At 44.2% G+C, this 20,668-nt stretch overlaps 1 protein-coding gene across 5 annotated transcripts in view; it reads right to left on the reverse strand.

The window, feature by feature from the left end:
- The window catches only part of LOC118372873 (talin-2), a 135,921-nt gene that overhangs the window by 97,337 nt on the left and 17,916 nt on the right, over nucleotides 1-20,668 (reverse strand). The window contains exon 2 of one of the 5 annotated variants that reach the window (XM_052513426.1): nucleotides 916-963. The exons of the other annotated variants lie outside the window; for them this stretch is intronic. The gene's annotated coding sequence lies outside the window, so the exon portion shown is untranslated. The remainder of the gene's footprint in view (nucleotides 1-915; nucleotides 964-20,668) is intronic. 5 annotated transcript variants of the gene reach the window in all.

Consider the following 20,668-nt stretch of genomic DNA (forward strand, 5'->3'; position numbering starts at 1 on the left):
CAGAGAGAGAGAAACAGAGAAACATGCAGAGAGAGAGAAACATGCAGAGAGAGAGAGAAACATGCAGAGAGAGAGAGAGAAACATGCAGAGAGAGAGAGAAACAGAGAGAGAGAGAAACATGGAGAGAGAGAGAGAAACATGCAGAGAGAGAGAGAAACATGCAGAGAGAGAGAGAAACATGCAGAGAGAGAGAGAAACATGCAGAGAGAGAGAGAGAGAGAAACATGAGAGAGAGAGAGAAACATGGAGAGAGAGAGAGAAACATGCAGAGAGAGAGAGAAACATGCAGAGAGAGAGAAACATGCAGAGAGAGAGAAACATGCAGAGAGCGAGAAACATGCAGAGAGAGAGAGACATGCAGAGAGAGAGAGACACATGCAGAGAGAGAGAGAAACATGCAGAGAGAGAGAGAAACATGCAGAGAGAGAAACATGCAGAGAACGAGAAACATGCAGAGAGCGGGAGGGAGAGAGAGGGAGAGCAGTAAAGAGAGAGAGATCTGGACCGTCTTCCTGCTATGCTCTGTTAACTCTTTCCACTACTCTTTTACGGTCCAATTCCACAGGTTTCCTCGGCAACCTGGCAATGTTTGGGGCATTCTTTGCCTAACGTGACACTCCTGGTGCCACCAACGGTGACGGGATGAAAGGTACGGATGTCATGTGGTGTTTAAACAACACTTACGAACACTACTATAATATATGCCACTTTGTGGCTTTACAAGTCTGGAAACATAAGAAAACTATCCTTCAAAGTAGATTCTTTGCAGATGTGTGGAGATGGAGACGGCACTTCATGAAAGGTGTTGGCTGAAGCCATATAAAGGTATGAACCATGTTTCTGAAGCTTTGGTTAGCAGTAGGAGCAGTGGATTTCAAAACAATTTCCATCATCTCTAGCACATTCAGTCTTACCTGATCCTAGGCTGCATTACCCGCAGCGATATCTGCAGATAGTCACAACTGAAAAAACAAGAGAATTCATGAGCTAATGTGAACAGAGATAAAATATAGGAGGTTAAGAACAATACATAAATGAATGTATCCCACATACAGTGCATTTGGAACTTTCCCCTTGGCTCTCCCACATTTTGGTTTGTTACACACTTTTTAAAAAATGGATGAAATTGTTGTCCCCCCCTCAATCCGTACACAATCCGTAATGACAAAGCAAAAACAGGTTTAGACATCTTTGCAAAAAAATTAAAACTGAAATATCACATTTACATAAGTATTCAGACCTTTTACTCAGTACTTTATTACAACCTTGAGTCTTCTTGGTTATGACGCTACAAGTTTGGCACAACTGTATTTGGGGAGTTTCTCCCATTCTTCTCTGCAGATCCTCTCAAGCTCTGTCAGGTTGGATGGGGAGCGTCGCTGCACAGCTATTTTCAGTTCTCTCCAGAGATGTTCGATCATATTCAAGTCCGCGTTCTGGCTGGGCCACTCACGGATATTGAGACTTGTCCCGATACCACTCCTGCGTTGTCTTGTCTGTGTGCTTTGGGTCGTTGTCCTGATGGAAGGTGAAGCTTAGTCCCAGTCGGAGGTCCTGATCCCTCTGGAGCAGGTTTTCATCAAGCATCTCTGCACTTCGCTGTATTCATCTTTCCCTCGATCCTGACTAGTCTCCCAGTCCCTGCCGCTGAAAAACATTCCCACCGCATGCTGCCACCACCATGCTTCACCCTAGGGATGGTGCCAGGTTTCCTCTAGACGTGACGCTTGGCCTTCAGGCCAAAGAGTTCTAACAGACCAGAGAATCTTCTTTATCATGGTCTGAGAGTCCCTTAGGTGCCTTTTGGCAAAATCCAAGCGGGCTGTCATGTGCCTTTTACTGAGGAATAGCTTCCGTCTGGCCACTCGACCATAAAGGCCTGATTGATGGAGTGCTGCAGAGATGGTTGTCCTTTTGGAAAGTTCTCCCATCTCCATAGAGGAACTCTGGAGCTCTGTCAATGACCATCGGGATCTTGGTCACCTCCCTGACCAAGGCCCCTCTCCCCCGATTGCTCAGTTTGGCCAGGTGGCCAGCTCTAGGAAGAGTCTTGGTGATTCCAAACTTCTTCCATTTAAAAATGATGATGGGGGCCACTGTGTTCTTGAGGACATTCAATGCTGCAGACATTTTTTTGTACCCTTCCCCAGATCTGTGCCTTGACACAATCCTGTCTCGGAGCACTACGGACAATTCCTTCAACCTCGTGGCTTGGTTTTTGCTCTGACATGCATTGTCAACTGTTGGACCTTATATAGAGACAGGTGTGTGCCTTTCCAAATCATGTCCAATCAATTGAATTTACCACATGTGGACTCCAATCAAGTTGCAGAAACATCTCAGAGATGATCAATGGAAACAGGATGCATCTGATCTCAATTTTGAGTCACATAGCAAAGGGTCTGAATGCTTAAGTAAATAAGTTATGTTTTTTTATTTAATAAATTGGCAAACATTTCAAAAAAGCTGTTTTTGCTTTGTCTTTATAGGGTATTGTGTGTAAATTGGCTGTAACAAAATGTGGAAAAAGTCAAGGGGTCTGAATAATTTCCGAATGCACTGTGTCAGCAGTTTCACTAAACTAGAGCAGTATTATCCCATAGAGATGCTACTATGAAGCAGAACGCTCACAACTAGATATTTATTGGCCCTGATATTTGCAGTAGGCCATGTGCCATTCTTTAATAGGCAGTGCTTGAGAATGAACACACTGTTCAACATGTAGGATAATTATTCATCAGCTAACCATCAGGACATTATGACTGGTTAAATGAATGAGCATTACTTAATAGGAATCAAGCCTCACCACAAGACAGCTTAAGTTGAAAAGCAGAAACACAAGAGCATGAAAGTGATTTCATATAACACAAGATCATACTCAAATGTCAGTTTTCAAGGATAGCAAGAGGACCAAAGAAACTAATTCAGGAGGAAGTGTATGAGGTGCATTCAGCTGAAAGATTGATAGTAACTGATAACTGTTGTTAATTTGATCATCTACTTCCTCATCATTCCTTCTATTGTACATCTCTGCTTTTAACCCTTTGGGGGTTAGCCACCCCAACCTGCTGATGTGTGGATTTTAATACTAGCACCAACAACCCCATTTTGAAAGTCAAATGTGCTCAATTCAAACATAACTGCCAAACAGGCGGCCGGACGGATCGGTTTTAGGTTTCTTCTGGTAACGGATCTACTGCACATCAGTCATTTCTGAAACTCCTCTGAGACGCAGTAAAAGACAGTCAGGCGACAAGAAGCCCAGTCACAGCAGATGAGCACCAACACAGCAGGTGAGGACAGAAACGGTGGGAAAGAGCACCAACACAGCAGGTGAGGACAGAAACGGTGGGAAAGAGCACCAACACAGCAGGTGAGGACAGAAACGGTGGGAAAGAGCACCAACACAGCAGGTGAGGACAGAAACGGTGGGAAAGAGCACCAACACAGCAGGTGAGGACAGAAACGGTGGGAAAGAGCACCAACACAGCAGGTGAGGACAGAAACGGTGGGAAAGAGCACCAACACAGCAGGTGAGGACAGAAACGGTGGGAAAGAGCACCAACACAGCAGGTGAGGACAGAAACGGTGGGAAAGAGCACCAACACAGCAGGTGTGGGAAAGAGCACCAACACAGCAGGTGAGGACAGAAACGGTGAGAAAGAGCACCAACACAGCAGGTGAGGACAGAAACGGTGGGAAAGAGCACCAACACAGCAGGTGAGGACAGAAACGGTGGGAAAGAGCACCAACACAGCAGGTGAGGACAGAAACGGTGGGAAAGAGCACCAACACAGCAGGTGAGGACAGAAACGGTGGGAAAGAGCACCAACACAGCAGGTGAGGACAGAAACGGTGGGAAAGAGCACCAACACAGCAGGTGAGGACAGAAACGGTGGGAAAGAGCACCAACACAGCAGGTGAGGACAGAAACGGTGGTGGGAAAGAGCACCAACACAGCAGGTGAGGACAGAAACGGTGGGAAAGAGCACCAACACAGCAGGTGAGGACAGAAACGGTGGGAAAGAGCACCAACACAGCAGGTGAGGACAGAAACGGTGGGAAAGAGCACCAACACAGCAGGTGAGGACAGAAACGGTGGGAAAGAGCACCAACACAGCAGATGAGGACAGAAACGGTGGGAAAGAGCACCAACACAGCAGGTGAGGACAGAAACGGTGAGAAAGAGCACCAACACAGCAGGTGAGGACAGAAACGGTGGGAAAGAGCACCAACACAGCAGGTGAGGACAGAAACGGTGGGAAAGAGCACCAACACAGCAGGTGAGGACAGAAACGGTGGGAAAGAGCACCAACACAGCAGATGAGGACAGAAACGGTGGGAAAGAGCACCAACACAGCAGGTGAGGACAGAAACGGTGAGAAAGAGCACCAACACAGCAGGTGAGGACAGAAACGGTGGGAAAATGTGCTCAATTCAAACATAACTGCCAAACAGGCAGCTCAGATGTCAGCCTCCAGCTAAATAAATGTTGAGAATAAGACTTGAAGAGAGAGAGAAGAACCCTATGTACAGATGTGGGATGTTCATTTAATTTGAATTTGCCGTTGCTGGAAATTCAAACTTGTAGAGTATTTAAGGTTTAAGAAGGTTTCTGAAGTTTGTGTAATTTCCACTTTAAAATGTCAGTTGTGATTTGCACTAACTAAACATGTATCAACCTCCACAAAAATTGCCATTAATTATTAACCACATTTCCTGTTGCTGCAGGATTATTTTAAAACCGTGAGAAAATGGTCAAATTAATATCCTGCATCTGTACAACATGAAAGACACCTGCATTCCTGTCATTCTGTATTCCAGAGCTTTGGACATGAAAACTAAATTGTGCTTGATACAGCGTTCAAAAGTCCACCCTGATTAGGCCTACAGAAATGTCTCTACCTTGGTACAGCTTACAGTACTAGCTGATTTTACTACATTGAACCAAATCCTGCTTTCAGAAAGTGTAAGGTAATCTTTGGTGGAAACACACCATCTCATTCCCTGGAGGGGTGTAGATGTGGGGCACACATGGCCATATCACCACTGCAATCTGTGGAGTAACAATGAACAACATGTGACTCCATTGTTGGGCTCCATGTATCAACTATTTCCACAGTTTTTCATACAGCAAGGTGGACAGACTGAGGGCCCTGCAGACAATGTGGTGCCAAGGGAAACATCCCGGCCAGAGGTGAAAATTGCTTTTTAATAAAGCTGCACTCGATGGTATCCCAATTTAACACTATCCCCTGACCACTCCCATTCATTTCAACAACAGTCTGATTAACACCAGAACCGCCGGGCCTCGAGGTATAGTTTAGGTTCATTTGAAGCAATTATCGTGGTGATCAACTGGGCATGACACCTTCAACTGTTGGGAGAAGGAGGGGAGCAGGCCCTACTGTTGGGAGGGGGAATGGGGAAAATGTTATTCCAAATGTTCAATTCTATTTTGTTGCGACTCAAGCGATACCTCGGTCCATTCTACATGTAACCTCCAAAATAAAGGAAAAACTTTAGTAAATAAGGGATACAAAGTATATTGAAAGCATGGGGGTGCTTCCACACAGGAAGTACCAGACAATTGTAGAATCTATGCCAAGGCACATTGAAGCTTGTCTGGCGGTTCGTGGTGGGCCAACGCCCTATAAAGACACTATGTTGGCGTTTCCTTTATTTTGGTAGTTACCTGTAGCAGCAGGCTACACAGAGAATGGAACAGCTGGATAGGGGAAATGGCTCAAGTCACGCAAAAGGGAAAGTAACTTAGCGGATAAAGTTTGGACACAATTTAGTGTGTACAACATTAAAGAATTGCATCACTATACTGAGAGCTTTGCCATTTCTAAATGGACGTATCGGGTTGTTTTAGGAACCTTGGGTTTTTCAAGGCCCCCATACTACACAACAAGGATGAGGAAGTGATTTGCGGTAAGTTTCTCAAGAACATGAAATCACAAAAAGGTGTCATTTACATCAAAAAGAGATTTGGTTTTAAAAAAGAACATCCTTTAAGATTCTAACAACGACTGTTATATGGACTTACAGTGCCTTCAGAAAGTATTCACACTCCTTTGTGAATACATTTGGTAAGCAATACGTTTGGAACATCGAATCGCAATAAAATCAAGGTATCAAATCGCAATACATACAGAATTGTGAGAATCGCAATACATATCGTATCGGCACCTAAGTATTTTTAGTTCCCTGGTTTTCCCTGCCCTAGAGTGTTGCTACTCAGTGCTCACTGAGGCCTACTAATGGTCTGGGATGTGTCCCAAATGGCAGCCTATTCCCTATTCCCACTGCTTTCGACCAGAGCCCAATGAGCCCTGGTCAAAAGCAGTGCACTATATGGGAACAGAGTGCTATTTGAGACACGGTCCTGCTGTCTTCGGCCACCCTCCCCCATACATCACAGCAGGCCCAGCTATGTCATTAGCTAAGTGGGGCCAATGGAATGTGGGTCTTAGTAAATGCAGGGGAGAGATTCACATGTGGCCAAAAGAATCATTGTCTGGGCCTACCTACTTGTCTGGGCCTACCTACTTGTCTGGGCCTACCTACTTGTCTGGGCCTACCTACTTGTCTGGGCCCATCTACTTGTCTGGGCCCATCTACTTGTCTGGGCCTACCTACTTATCTGGGCCTACCACCTCTCACTACTTACCCACCTGCGTAATATCAACCATAGGCTTGCTTTGCCAAACTCATGTGGGGTGAAGAGATGAGAATATATTAACCATATAACTCAGACAACAAAGCCTTTAGTCTGTAAGAAAAAAAAATTGTATCCTTCAAACAAAACCATAAACGATCCAAAAGTGAACAGATAAGTCTGTTTCTCGACCATGCATCCTTGTGAGTAATGGCAGTTGAGGAAACTGCAAGTTCTGCACTCCTGCAAGTTCTGTACAAGGGTTATGGTTAGAAAGGTTAATTTCCTCTATTACAGTGAAATAATGTCTCAATGTATTTCTGTGTCCATATGACTAATTCTGTTGAACCAAACATCAAATGCAGATAGTGAGTTGAAAACGCTTGTCAGAGAGGAAAAATAAATCTCTCATCCTTGTTGTTGGTTGTGACAGGGGGAGCGGCTTGGTGTGTGTGTGTGTGTGTGTGTGTGTGTGTGTGTGTGTGTGTGTGTGTGTGTGTGTGTGTGTGTGTGTGTGTGTGTGTGTGTGTGTGTGTGTGTGTGTGTGTGTGTGTGTGTGTGTGTGTGTGTGTGTGTTTGTAAACAGAGAAGTAGATGCGAAGCGAGAGGTTTCACTCTTGCCAAAAATCTGTCCAAAATACGGCCAATGCATTTCTTTGGGATTATTTTGGACCTAAGTGTTGCCTACCTTCCTACCTTTGGGACAACAACTCCCATTGCGGAGACATGAGCATCTCTGGTGTAAATGGGAAGGTGTACAGCACAGAAGGAGTGAAGAACACAATACCAAAAAGGTGACAGAACAAGCAGACATAAAACACACAAGAAACTAAACGGGATTCTTACCATAGGAATATCGCGCAAAAACATTCATTCAAATAAATTCAATATATTGCCCAACCCTACCCCAGCTACCCATACACCTCTCAGCAGCAGGAGAAACAAGCTCTTCATAGCTCAGTACCTCAGAGAATTCAGCAGTAGGAGAGGTCAATGAACACAACCCACAGAATACATTCTGAGAATTCCAGCACAATATTCCTTTCCTTTTGAGAAATGATGTTCATCTACAGTAAACCTAGATAACCATCAATCTGAAACTAAAACCAGCTTACAAAATCTGTGGTTGTGAGGCCAGTTGGACGTACTGCCAAATTATCAAAAACAACGGAGGTGGCTTATGGTAGAGAAATGAACATTCAATTATCTGGCAACAGCTCTGTTGTGTGGCACAAGCATTTCGCTGCACTCGCATTAACATCTGCTAACCATGTGTATGTGACAAATAAAATTTGATTTGATTTATTCTGCGAGACAGCATGCCAACTGCACACTCCTTCAAAACGTGAGACATCTGTGGCATTGTGTTGTGTGACAAAAAACGCACATTTTAGAGTGGCCTTTTACGGTCCCCAGCACATGGTGCACCTGTGTAATGATCATGTTGTTTAATCAGCTTCTTGATATGCCACAACTGTCAGGTGGATGGATTATCTTGGCAAAGGAGAAATGCTCACTACCAAGGATGTAAACAAATTGTGCACAAAATGAGAGAAATAAGCTTTTTGTACAAATGGAACATTTCTGGGATATTTTATTTCAGCTCATAAAACATAGGACCAACACTTTACATGTTGTGTTTATATTTTTGTTCAGTGTAGTAGGTTTCACCTAGGTAACCATTTCTATCTCATGCACGTGATTTAATCCACTATATCACAGAGGCTTCTCTCAGGACAGCACTGAATCTGGTGATAGAACAGTGTACCCAAAAACACAATGAAGTCATTTTATTGGTGCATTCCTGAACCCTCAGGATTTCCTATACCCTTTTTACTCTCACAGATCAGAGTGACTGGATGACACACAGCATTGACCCTCTCAGTAAAACAGACATTATCCCCCAAGGTGACGGAGGGGCATGCAAATGCCTCCAGCATGAGTCAAGGCCCATGGTATTGCTCTCTTTTTCTTGTGGTTGGTCAGCTCTTCTTTCATAATCAACATGGCTCCCCATTCCCTATATAGGGCACTACCTTTCACCAGAGCCCTGTGGGCCTTGGGCAACAGTAGTGCACTTTGTAGGGAATAGGGAGCCATTTGGGCCACATACAGTGATTTTTAGTGTTCCAGGACATCTGTGGAGCAGCTGTTGCTATTGCTCCTCTTAGGGCTTCAGCAGGGCCCTGTGTAGAGACAATATTTAATCATGGCTATGCAGTGTTTCCCCTACATATTTTTTTTAGCAGCGGTGGCAAAGGTCGCGGAAGAGAGAGGCATGCCCCCCAATATTTTTAGAAGAAGGACTGAAAAGGTCATTTCTGGTGACTTTTTAGAAAGATGTTCTAATCCAAGACGAATGAAAATCAGATGACACTGACACCATCTATAATCCCCCCAGAAACCAGTCCAATAACAGATTATTTTACTGTAGCCTATACATGGTACTAGACTGGATTATCAGGCAGGTGCTATTAGCAATAAACATTTTCTGGACCAAAAAGGGGTTACTTTCCTGCAATTCTACACATTTTTCCATGGACCTGAGAGACTTTGGCAATTGTAAAGCAACATTTTCTGCAATTCTACAAATTTTTCCATGGAGTAGACCGAAAACGTTGCAGTGTGACAGCTAACTTCCATTGGGGCCCCTGGGCTTGTGCCCTGCGTGCCCGGTCGGTAATCCAGCCATGCCAAAAGTACTCCTAGATTCCTCATTTAATGGTTTCATCGTCTTAGCTTTTATTATCAAAGATGATATTATTTAAAAAAATATATAGGTCAATTGTCTATTCTACAACATTTTTGTGTGGTTTTATTCATTGAAGCTCATACTGAAAGCGTTGTTCCATCCCGAAAATTACTTAAAGAAAATATATTTTTGGGGTGTGGCAGCAACAATTTAGCTATGGCCAATTGTTGGAAATCAAACAGTGTCCGCACACCCCCCTCTGTGCTATATAAGACACTGAATGCAGCCATCCCATACCTCCCCCGACATCCAAGCGAGAGATCCTAAATTATTTGTCCTGCCCTCCCAGTGAGGAGTGCCACAGACCATAATTAAATGAGTCCCTCAGCCCCTCTCAGCCTTGCTTCCTCAGCCCCTCTCAGCCTTGCTTCCCCAGCCCCTCTCAGCTGTGCTTCCCCAGCCCCTCTCAGCTGTGCTTCCCCAGCCCCTCTCAGCCTTGCTTCCTCAGCCCCTCTCAGCCTTGCTTCCTCAGCCCCTCTCAGCCTTGCTTCCTCAGCCCCTCTCAGCCTTGCTTCCTCAGCCCCTCTCAGCCTTGCTTCCTCAGCCCCTCTCAGCCTTGCTTCCCCAGCCCCTCTCAGCTGTGCTTCCCCAGCCCCTCTCAGCTGTGCTTCCCCAGCCCCTCTCAGCCTTGCTTCCTCAGCCCCTCTCAGCCTTGCTTCCTCAGCCCCTCTCAGCCTTGCTTCCTCAGCCCCTCTCAGCCTTGCTTCCTCAGCCCCTCTCAGCCTTGCTTCCTCAGCCCCTCTCAGCCTTGCTTCCTCAGCCCATCTCAGCCTTGCTTCCTCAGCCCATCTCAGCCTTGCTCCCTCAGCCCATCTCAGCCTTGCTTCCTCAGCCCCTCTCAGCCTTGCTTACTCAGTACCTCAGATCTGCTCTCAATGCCGTAAATGGAAACAAACATCTGTTGAACTAGAGGGGACTTATGTAGAGCTGGGAATTGCCAGAGACCTCACGATACAATACCATGATACTTTGGTGCAGATATGATATGTATTGAGATTTAAACGGTTCTATATGTATTGCGATTCGATACAGTAATTTCTATGCGATTCGATGTTCCAAACATATTGCTCACCATATGTCTGCTGCAGAGGGACAAGAGAGGGTCATGAGAAAACACATTTTGATTAGTCATGCAAATAAAAGTTCCCTGTGTGCTTTGGACTCTGACATGCCATAAAGGAAAACTGACAGAGTTTGAGACACCTGACAGAGTTTATTGAGCAGCATCTCAGGCCTGTCATCAACACAACCGTCAGCACTAGGCGTCAACAGCATCAGAGAGTAGATACAACACAGAACTGCAGATAGCAGCCGTCCAGAGCAAAAACATCACAATGATTTAGTGAGAGCAAATAGGAGACACGGCCTTTCATTCTGCACTCTAATTCCATATCATTTGAGCTGCTTCAAGTGCTACGCCACTGCTTATAAGCATAACTAAATAAATCTAAGATGTGTCAAATAAATGATATCCAACTCAGGACTCCAGCTATGCATTTGGTTTGCTAATTTCCTAGCTAAGATGTCAACTTCAAGCTTCTGCAGTCTCCTGCTGGATCAAGATCCCCGTTGCCTACATTTTTTTGTGCGTCTAAATTATTTCAATTTCATTTTTCACCCCTTTTTCTCCCCAATTTCGTGGTATCGCATTGGTAGTTACAGTCTTGTCCCATCGCTGCAACTCCCGTATGGACTCAGGAGAGGCAAAGGTTGAGTGCCATGCGTCCTCCAAAACACAACCCAGCCGAGCCGCACAGCTTCTTGACAATAACCTCTTAACCCGGAAGCCAGCCACACCAATATGTCGGAGGAAACACTGTGCACCTGGCGCCCGGCCAGCCACAGGAGTCACTAAAGCGCGATGGGACAATAACATCCCTGCTGGCCAAACCCTCCCCTAACCCGGACGACGCTGGGCCATATGAGTCTCCCATTCACGGCCAGGACTCGAACCAGGATCTCTAGTTGCATAGTTAGCACTGCGGTGCAGAACCTTAGACCACTGCGAGACTTCCAAATTATTTTTTATTTAACTTTTTTTAATAGCACTCATCTTCTGCCTATCATTCCCTATACCTCCATCTCTCTCTCCCTATATCCGTCAGATGCTGAGGCCCCCAGAAGGATTACAGTAGTGTTCAGAGCTGCTGTAACTCAGTCAGATGCTGGGGCTCCCCAGTGGTGGAGGTACCAGCTGCCAGGCATTAATGACATAGCAGAGCAGCTCGAGTTCAGCAGCAGTCAAACCTCTGGAATTCCACTTTCTTATTGCTGGATGGCTGACAAGAGTATGATAGACACGCCTCATTCATACTCCTCATAGCTGCTATGAGAAACAATATCAAGTAACAAAGTAGAGGTCTCTCTCCAGTAAAGACCTTAATGAACTTTCAGCACTGTGCTCAACATATAGCAGGTGGTATTATTACGAACAGAGGCTGTATTGCTCATTTGCTCTCTAGGCTTTGTCTAGAATGAGCACAATCTTCTGTTTTCCTTTGATGAGTGAAAACAGACTACTCAGAAAATTGCATGAATACTTTATCAAGGACACCACCATGTACTTAACAGAACAAACCAAATGGTTACAAGCAAAACCAATATGAGGTTGTGAAGTATTTTTGTTTTATGCCTCCAAGGCTGCATTTACACAGGCAGCCCAACTCTGATCTTTTTTTAACCACTAATTGGTCTTTTGACCAATCACATCAGATCTTTGGACATCAGAACTTTTTCAGAGGTGATCTGATTGGTCAAAAGACTAATTAGTGGAGAGAGAGAAAAAAATCAGAATTGGGCTGGCTGTCTAAACGCAGTATGAAGAAGTATAGTAGGATGACATCCCATTGGGTCTTTTGGCAAACAAGAACTCTTGCTGAGACTGTTCAAGTCGGGTCTGGACCCAAAGCCACGATGTAAACAACTGCTCCTCACCAATGATAAGTCTAATCTATTTTATAACTCAGCTGTGGAGAGATAAGGGTGGTCTCTAATCCTCTCTATGGGTGTAAAAGCTGAGTGCAGGACTGCTGGTGTTAAGTCTGTTGCATAGCCTACTACTACTGACAAAAAAAACAACCTTAGTTGGCTGAGAGTCGTCTGCTCGATTGGTCAACATTTTTAAACGTGTATTTTTTCCCTATATAGACACACCCTATGTTTATTAATAAAATCAACTATATGTAGACGAATGAGCTTGTCTGACACTTTATGCCAGGGTTCCTCAAATGGCGGCCCACAGGCCGAATTTACCTGCGAGTGGTTTTATTAGGCCCCCCAAGTTCAAAAAAATAAATACAAAAAGGAAATCACCAAGTGATTTTAATTTAGGAAATCTGTTAGTATTTCCACGCATAATAGAGAGATACGTGATCATATACAAATGTAAGTAAAGTTTGATATGATTATGTTTTAGTAAAATATTATATCGGTTTGGGCTTCTTGCGATCAATTTGCAGTCTGCAAGTTATTTGCAATTATGTTCCGGCCCCCCGACCATCCGCTTTAGAAAACAATAATAAAATCAGCCCGCGGCTGAATCTACATGATGATCCCTGCTTTAAGCACACTGTGATGAAATAATTAAGACAAATGACTGGATGACTGGAGGGAGCCAGAGATCAGGATCGCCTAACCAGAAGAAGAAGAACAACTGTTCCTGACCCTCTTCCTCCTGCTGACCTTTGCAGATTCTGCTGTTACGCGACACCTGAGGTTGGCAACCTTTTCCATTTGTAGTGACAATTTATCTACCAATCTGCATGCCCGTTATGACTTTTATATGCACATTTACGTGGAACTGTTTAATTTCATTTATAATAAAGTTTCGGCATCTCAAAATCATTATCATGTGGTTAATCTAAATTCTAAAAGTAACTTATATTGCCAACTACGTAAAAATTGCCTACACAAAGCCAACAAATAAACACATTGCAGCCTGCTGGTAGAATATATCCTGATAAAAATAAATATCCTATAAATCACATTGGCTGTGCATGGCCTGTCTGCAAGGAACTAAAAACATTGTAACATTGAAACAAATAAACAACTAATAAATTGACAACTCCTAAATGGAAATAAACCAAAACCTGTTCCTCACATGTGTATCCTAGGTCGTGCAGTCCGCAAACAACTTGTCGACTCCGACAATGAGAACGGTAAAAGACTGTAGAAATAATATATTGAATGCATTAACTGAAATGACCGTAACCAAACATTTTAGATTAGAAATTATGGGAATTAACTGTAAATGTGATACTGATTTGGGGCGGCAGGTAGCTTAGTGGTTAGAGCGTTGGGCCAGTAACCGAAAGGTTGCAGGATCGAATCCCAGAGTTAACAAGGGAGTTAACCCACTGTTCCCCGGTAGGCCGTCATTGTAAAAATATACTGTTGGTGTGCCTCCACAATGGATTAGTCCACAGACGAGCGTGAATCAGGTGTCTGATGTGCCATAAAAAGAAATATATTTTAGACTGCTCTACTAAAAAAGAATGTTAAAAAAATCTTGATAGACCAACAGCCTATAGACCAAACAATCGACTAAACAGCCTAAACCTTGAACTAAAGGTCAAAGCCAAAAGGTAAATAAGGCCATCGGAGGTAATACACAGACTGAATATATCAAGGGTAGATGCTGAGGAGAATTAGAGGGTTACTACCCAGCACTCAGCCAATTTACTGAAACAAAAACACTTTACATCTTAAAAAGGCTGTGGCTTTGCTAATCCTGTGAATTTCCCCTGTGAAAATTATCATTCCAGACAGGTAAGCTGACCTGCTGGAACCCAATTAAAAGGCCACAGGCGCTGCGCTGGCTGGGGAGAGAGAAAGGAGGGATGCTGAAAGAGGAGAACAACATGACAAGAATGGCAAGCCGATGAACTCTGAAGACTGTGGCTAGCCATTGTTGAGGTAACAATATAAGCCTAGTGGCTCAGAGCGCCGCTGAGCAATCGTATCTGCTGTGTCGAGGCTAGTTCTGCTCTCTCAGAAGGCTGGCAGGTTCTATTGTCCTGGGCAGGGAACACAGTCCTTTCCATTCAATCACGCTAAATACCCTGCCTCGTCCATGTGCACAATTGCTGTGGTACACACACAAACACATATATACGCAGTTCTAGGCATGCAACATGATCACAAACCAGTTTCTCAAAGACGGACAGCTTGAACAGCCAACTTGACAGTAGCAACGCTATTCTGTCTGTGACGGTTAGTCTTGTAACTAAGTAGAGCAGTTGGAAAACGCCACGCAGTCACCAATTAGTGCCTAAGTATCCCAGGGAATGTTTTGGAAATGATAACATGACACAAGGTTGGTGTACAACATGTGTCAGAGATCACAGAGGACACAAAGCACTTACATCATGATCCTGCTAAACGTTTCATTTACCGTACGCAACTTATAATGCCGAGGTTTCATTTGATAAGAGAACTACAAGTTTAGTACAAAACTATAGAAAGAGCCACCTATCAAATCCATTGTCTCAAATGTCTCAAATTGTTTATCCAAAAGGCGACGCCAGCTGTCAGCTGCTCACCAACTGCCATGTCATTACCATCCAGACCCAGTACATTATCCTGCATTAGTATGATCTGCCCAAAACATGGAAGCAATCATGCTTTTCTGATCGTCGACTAGAAGTTTTTTTCAAGCGACTGTTTCCTCAGCTCTTTTTGACAACGGTTTAGCAAAGCTTTACATCATAGGGTCTCCTCAAATAGATGGTTCACACATAAATCAAGGCTTGTGATGTGAGAGCTTTTCAAAGACATCCCACATCATCTCCTCTGATGTGTAGATCAGAGATACAGCTGTAAACAATATCAAATCTCCAGCAGAATTGATTGTCTAAATGTAATTCTATAGAGACCTGCAGATCTCTCCTAATGCAAGTGACAGGATCTAGTGGAAAGATGTGGCCTCAGTCAGCTTGACTTTACACCACATTTGATGCATGAAAAAAATGCTGAAACATGTCATTTAGTACTTGAACTATTTCTATAACGTGTTTGCTAGTGATGTATGATTGACTTCTTTGAAAGACACAGACTGGACGAACCGGTTAAGTTACCAGATGGCAGTCGCATGTCAGTGATAAATTAACAGATATTGTAGTGCATGAAATGGATAAGGCATCAGTCACTGGTATGTAAGTGATATGTATATCATGGGGCCTGTCAGCCCTCTGTTGTATAGGAAATACAATGCACAGGCTGGAGGCTTGATTTCATATACATTGTTATGTCATCTTATATTATACCATATTATGTAGGTCATTAGGATCACACAGTTCAAGCTTTTTATATTCATCCTAGGCAATGCTTTGAGCTGAGTTCAAAGTCCACCTTTCCAGAAACAAGTCTCTCACCGTTGCCACTTGCTATAGACCACCCTCTGCCCCCAGCTGTGCCCTGGACACCATATGTGAATTGATTGCCACTCATCTATCTTCAGAGCTTGTGCTGTTATGTGACCTAAACTGTGGCATGCTTAACACTCCGGCCATCCTACAATCTAAGCTTGATGCCCTGAATCTCACACAAATAATCAATGAACGTACCAGGTACAACCCCAAATTCGTAAACACGGGGACCCTCATAGATATCATCCTAACAAACTTGCCCTCCAAATACACCTCTGCTGTTTTCAACCAAGATCTCAGCGATCACTGCCTTTATCCGTAATGGGTCTGCAGTCAAACGACCACCCCTCATCACCGTCAAACGCTCCCTAAAACACCTCAGCGAGCAGGCCTTTCTAATCAACCTGGCCCGGGTATCCTGGAAGGATATTGACCTCATCACGTCAGTAGAGGATGCCTGGTTATTCTTTAAAAGTGACTTTCCATCTTAAATAAGCATGTCACGTTCAAAAATTTAGAACCAGGAACAGTAGCCCTTGGTTCTCTCCAGACCTGACTGCCCTTAACCAGCACAAAATATCCTGTGGCGTTCTGCATTAGCATCGAATAGCCCCCGTGATATGCAACTTTTCAGGGAAGTTAGGAACAAATATACACAGGCAGTTAGGATAGCTAAGGCTAGCTTTTTCAAGCAGAAATGTGCATCCTGCAGCACAAACTCAAAAAAATTCTGGAACTGTAAAGTCTACGGAGAATAAAAGCACCTCCTCCCAGCTGCCCACTGCACTGAGGCTAGGAAACACTGTCACCACTGATAAATCCACTATAATTGAGATTATCAATAAGCATTTTTCAACAGCTGGCCATGCTTTCCACCTGGCTAACCCTTCTCCGATCAACAGCCCTCCACAGAAACTCGCCCAAGTCTCTCCATTTCTCCCTCACCCAAATCCAGATAGCTGATGTTCTGAAAGAGCTGCAAAATCTGGACCCCTACAAATCAGCCGGGTTAAACAATCTGGACCCTCTCTTTCTAAAATTAGCTACCGAAATTGTTGCAACCCCTATTACTAGCCTGTTCAACCTCTCGTATCGTCTGAGATTCCCATAGATTGGAAAGCTCTCCCCCTCTTCAAAGGGGGAGACACTCTAGACCCAAACTGCTACAGACCTATATCTATCCTACCCTGCTTTTCTAAGGTCTTCGAAAGCCAAGTTAACAAACGGATTTCGGTTAACGGTTAACAGACCATTTCGAATCCCACCGTACCTTGTCCACTATGCAATCTGGTTTCAGAGCTGGTCATGCGTGCACCTCAGCCACGCACAAGGTCCTAAGCGATATCATAACCACCATCGATATGAGACATTACTGTGCAGCCGTATTCATCGACCTGACTAAGGCTTTCGTTTCAATCACAACATTCTTATTGCAGACTCAACAGCCTTGGTTTCTCAAATGATTGCCTCGCCTGGTTCACCAACTACTTCTCAGACAGAGTTCAGTGTGTCAAATTGGAGGGCCTGTTGTCCAGACCTCTGGCAGTCTCTATGGGGGTGCCACAGGGTTCAATTCTCGGGCCAACTCCCTTTTCTGTATAAATTAATGATGTTGCTCTTGCTGCTGGTGATTCTCTGATCCACCTCTATGCAGACGACACCATTCTGTACACCTCTGTCCCTTATTTGGACATTGTGTTAACTACTACTTCAATGCCATTACAACTCTCTTTCTGTGACCTCTAACTGCTCTTAAATTCAAGTAAAACTAAATGCATGCTCTTCAACCAATCTCTGCCCGCACCCACCCTGTCACGCCTTGGTCATAGTATTTTGTGTTTTCCTTAATTATTTGTTCAGGCCAGGGTGTGACATGGGTTTATTGTGTTGTCTTATTGGGGTTTTTGTAGGCATTGGGATTGTGGTTGATTAGGGGTGTGTCTAGCATAGGCTTGGCTGCCTGAGGCAGTTCTCAATCAGAGTCAGGTGATTCTCGTTGTCTCTGATTGGGAACCATATTTAGGTAGCCGGGGTTTCACTGTGTATTTCGTGGGTGATTGTTCCTGTCTCTGTGTAGTTGTTCACCAGACAGGCTGTATTAGGTTTTCTCGTTCCGTTTGTTGTTTTTGTATTTGTATAGTTATTTTCATGTATTCGCTATTCGTCATTAAAGACATAAGTAACCACCACGCTGCATTTCGGTCCGACTCTCCTTCAACAGACGAACGCCGTTACACACCCGCCCTTCCAGCATCACTACTCTGGACGGTTCTGACTTAGAATATGTGGACAACTACAAATACTTAGGTGTCTGGTTAGACTGTAAACTCTCCTTCCAGACTCACATTAAACATCTCCAATCCAAAATTAAATCTAAAATCGGCTTCCTATTTCACAACAAATCATCCTTCACTCATGCTGAAGTTTTAGGTTGTAATTATTATAGGAATTATAGGACTATTTCCCTCTATACCATTTGTATTTCATTAACAACAAATTCTTATTTACAATGATGGCCTTCACCGGCCAAACCCAGACGACGCTGGGCCAATTGTGCGCCGGCCTATGGGACTCCCAATCACGGCCGGTTGTGATACAGCCTGGATTCAAACTAATGACTGTTGTGACACCTCTTGAACTGAGATGCAATGCCTTAGACCGCTGCGCCACTCGGGAGCCCCAATTCTGCCACAGCCCCTAAACATCTCAACCCCTCCAATCCCTTCAGCCCCAGCTACTTGTCTCCAACCCCTCTGGCCACTCCCTCTGGCCACTAACACCTCCAGATCGAACCAGATGCGAGAATTTACAGTCTGCCAAAGCAACCTGTGACTTCCCTGTGACTGTGGGTGTTGACACTGTAGCTGGGGGAGGCTAATGAGGGGGAGATCCATGGTATACCCCCCTGGAAAGAGAGAGTTTGGAGAAGAGAGGAGGGTAGGGTGTAGTGTTTCCCTCTAGGTAGGCAAAGTGGGGCTAATTCCAGGAGTAGGCTACAGCTTATCTTTCAACAGTTACCACCTCCACTCACACCACAAGATTAAATGCATACTGGATAATAATGCTGCTGGGATTAGATTAGGAACTGATGACCAGACAACTATAGAGATGTCTGGGGATTGAGAGAGAAACTATTTTTACAACAGCCAGATATCCACACTCCTGCTGAGATTTGCCACTTAGGTTGCCTCGGTCTCCCAGTCCTTGTCATTTGTATTGGGAATATGGCAGTTTACTGTAAACAAATCACCAGGGATGATACAGTGAGTTTGAGTACACCGACCTCACTGGGTTGCCAGGTTGTGTTGTGGTAAAGTTTACCTAGAGTGTACACTCCCCCCATTGACTGTTTGTAGTATTTACCTTCATTGGGGTGAGTTTAAATACTCTGGGTTGCCAGATTGTGTTGTGTTGTGGTGTTTACACACTCCCCTGCATAAGCACCGGTCCAACCAGGGAGGGTTAAGGCATGGTCACAGGTAGCATTTGCCGGTCGAGAGCACTTAGAGTACCATCGGTAATGTGCAAGCCGATTCTACATATAGAATTGCGTGCACAGTAAATGTCAGCAGTCAAACGTCCACCAGCGGGTTGTCCCTAAAACACACTGCATCGGAAGACAATAGCAGATCAATCTCCGGTGTAGTGTGTGTGTCCCTTAGAGTTAGGAATTGTCTGTTGTTCACCTGTGGGAATGTGTGTGTGCCAGTCAAGTCCAATCCCAACCCACAGCCTGGAACAGACAATCCAATCAGGGCCTGGGAGGGAGCTCCCATCCAACACAGCTAATTCACTTAACACGAGGCAAGGCACAACAGCAGAACAATGCCCACCTCCAGCCTTAGATTTCTCACCAGAACTAGAGATCATCAACAACATGCCTAATAAAGCCCAGGACAGGACTAGGAACCATGCTTCTACCTGAGTCTGCCTCTCTTCAGTGTATTTGGGTCTAAAGTGTTTCTGCTGCCTCTCTTCAGTGTATTTGGGTCTAAAGTGTTTCTGCTGCCTCTCTTCAGTGTATTTGGGTCTAAAGTAGAGGTCGGCCGATTAATCGGAATGGCCGATTAATTAGGGCCGATTTCAAATTTTCGTAACAATCGGAAATCTGTATTTTTGGGCGCAGATTTGCCAAATATATATATTTTTTTACAACTTTATTTAATCTTTATTTAACTAGGCAAGTCAGTTAAGAACACATTCTTATTTTCAATGACGGCCTAGGAACAGTGGGTTAACTGCCTGTTCAGGGGCAGAACGACAGATTTTCACCTTGTCAACTCGGGGATCTAATCTTGCAACCTTACAGTTAACTAGTCCAACACAATAACGACCTGCCTCTCTCTCGTTGCATTCCACAAGGAGACTTATGCGAATGCAGTAAGCCAAGGTAAGTTGTTAGCTAGCATTAAATTTATCTTATAAACAATCAATCATAATCACTAGTTAACTACACATGGTTGATGATATTACGAGATATTATCTAGCGTGTCCTGCGTTGCATATAATCTGACTGAGCATACAAGTATCTGACTGAGCAGTGGTAGTCAGAAGCAGGCGCGTAAACATTCATTCAAACAGCACTTTTGTGCGTTTTGCCAGCAGCTCTTCGTTGTGGTCAAGCATTGCGCTGTTCATGACTTCAAGCCTATCAACTCCCGAGATGAGGCTTGTGTAACCAAAGTGAAATGGCTAGCTAGTTAGCGCACGCTAATTGTAGTTTTGTTGCTGGTTCGAGCCCAGGGAGGAGCGAGGAGAGGGACGGAAGCTATACTGTTACACTGGCAATACTAAAGTGCCTATAAGAACATCCAATAGTCAAAGGTTAATGAAATACAAATGGTATAGAGGGAAATAGTCATATAATTCCTATAATAACTACAACC

Source organism: Oncorhynchus keta, unplaced genomic scaffold (assembly GCF_023373465.1).
Source record: "Oncorhynchus keta strain PuntledgeMale-10-30-2019 unplaced genomic scaffold, Oket_V2 Un_scaffold_1109_pilon_pilon, whole genome shotgun sequence".
Classification (NCBI taxonomy): Eukaryota; Metazoa; Chordata; class Actinopteri; order Salmoniformes; family Salmonidae; genus Oncorhynchus; species Oncorhynchus keta.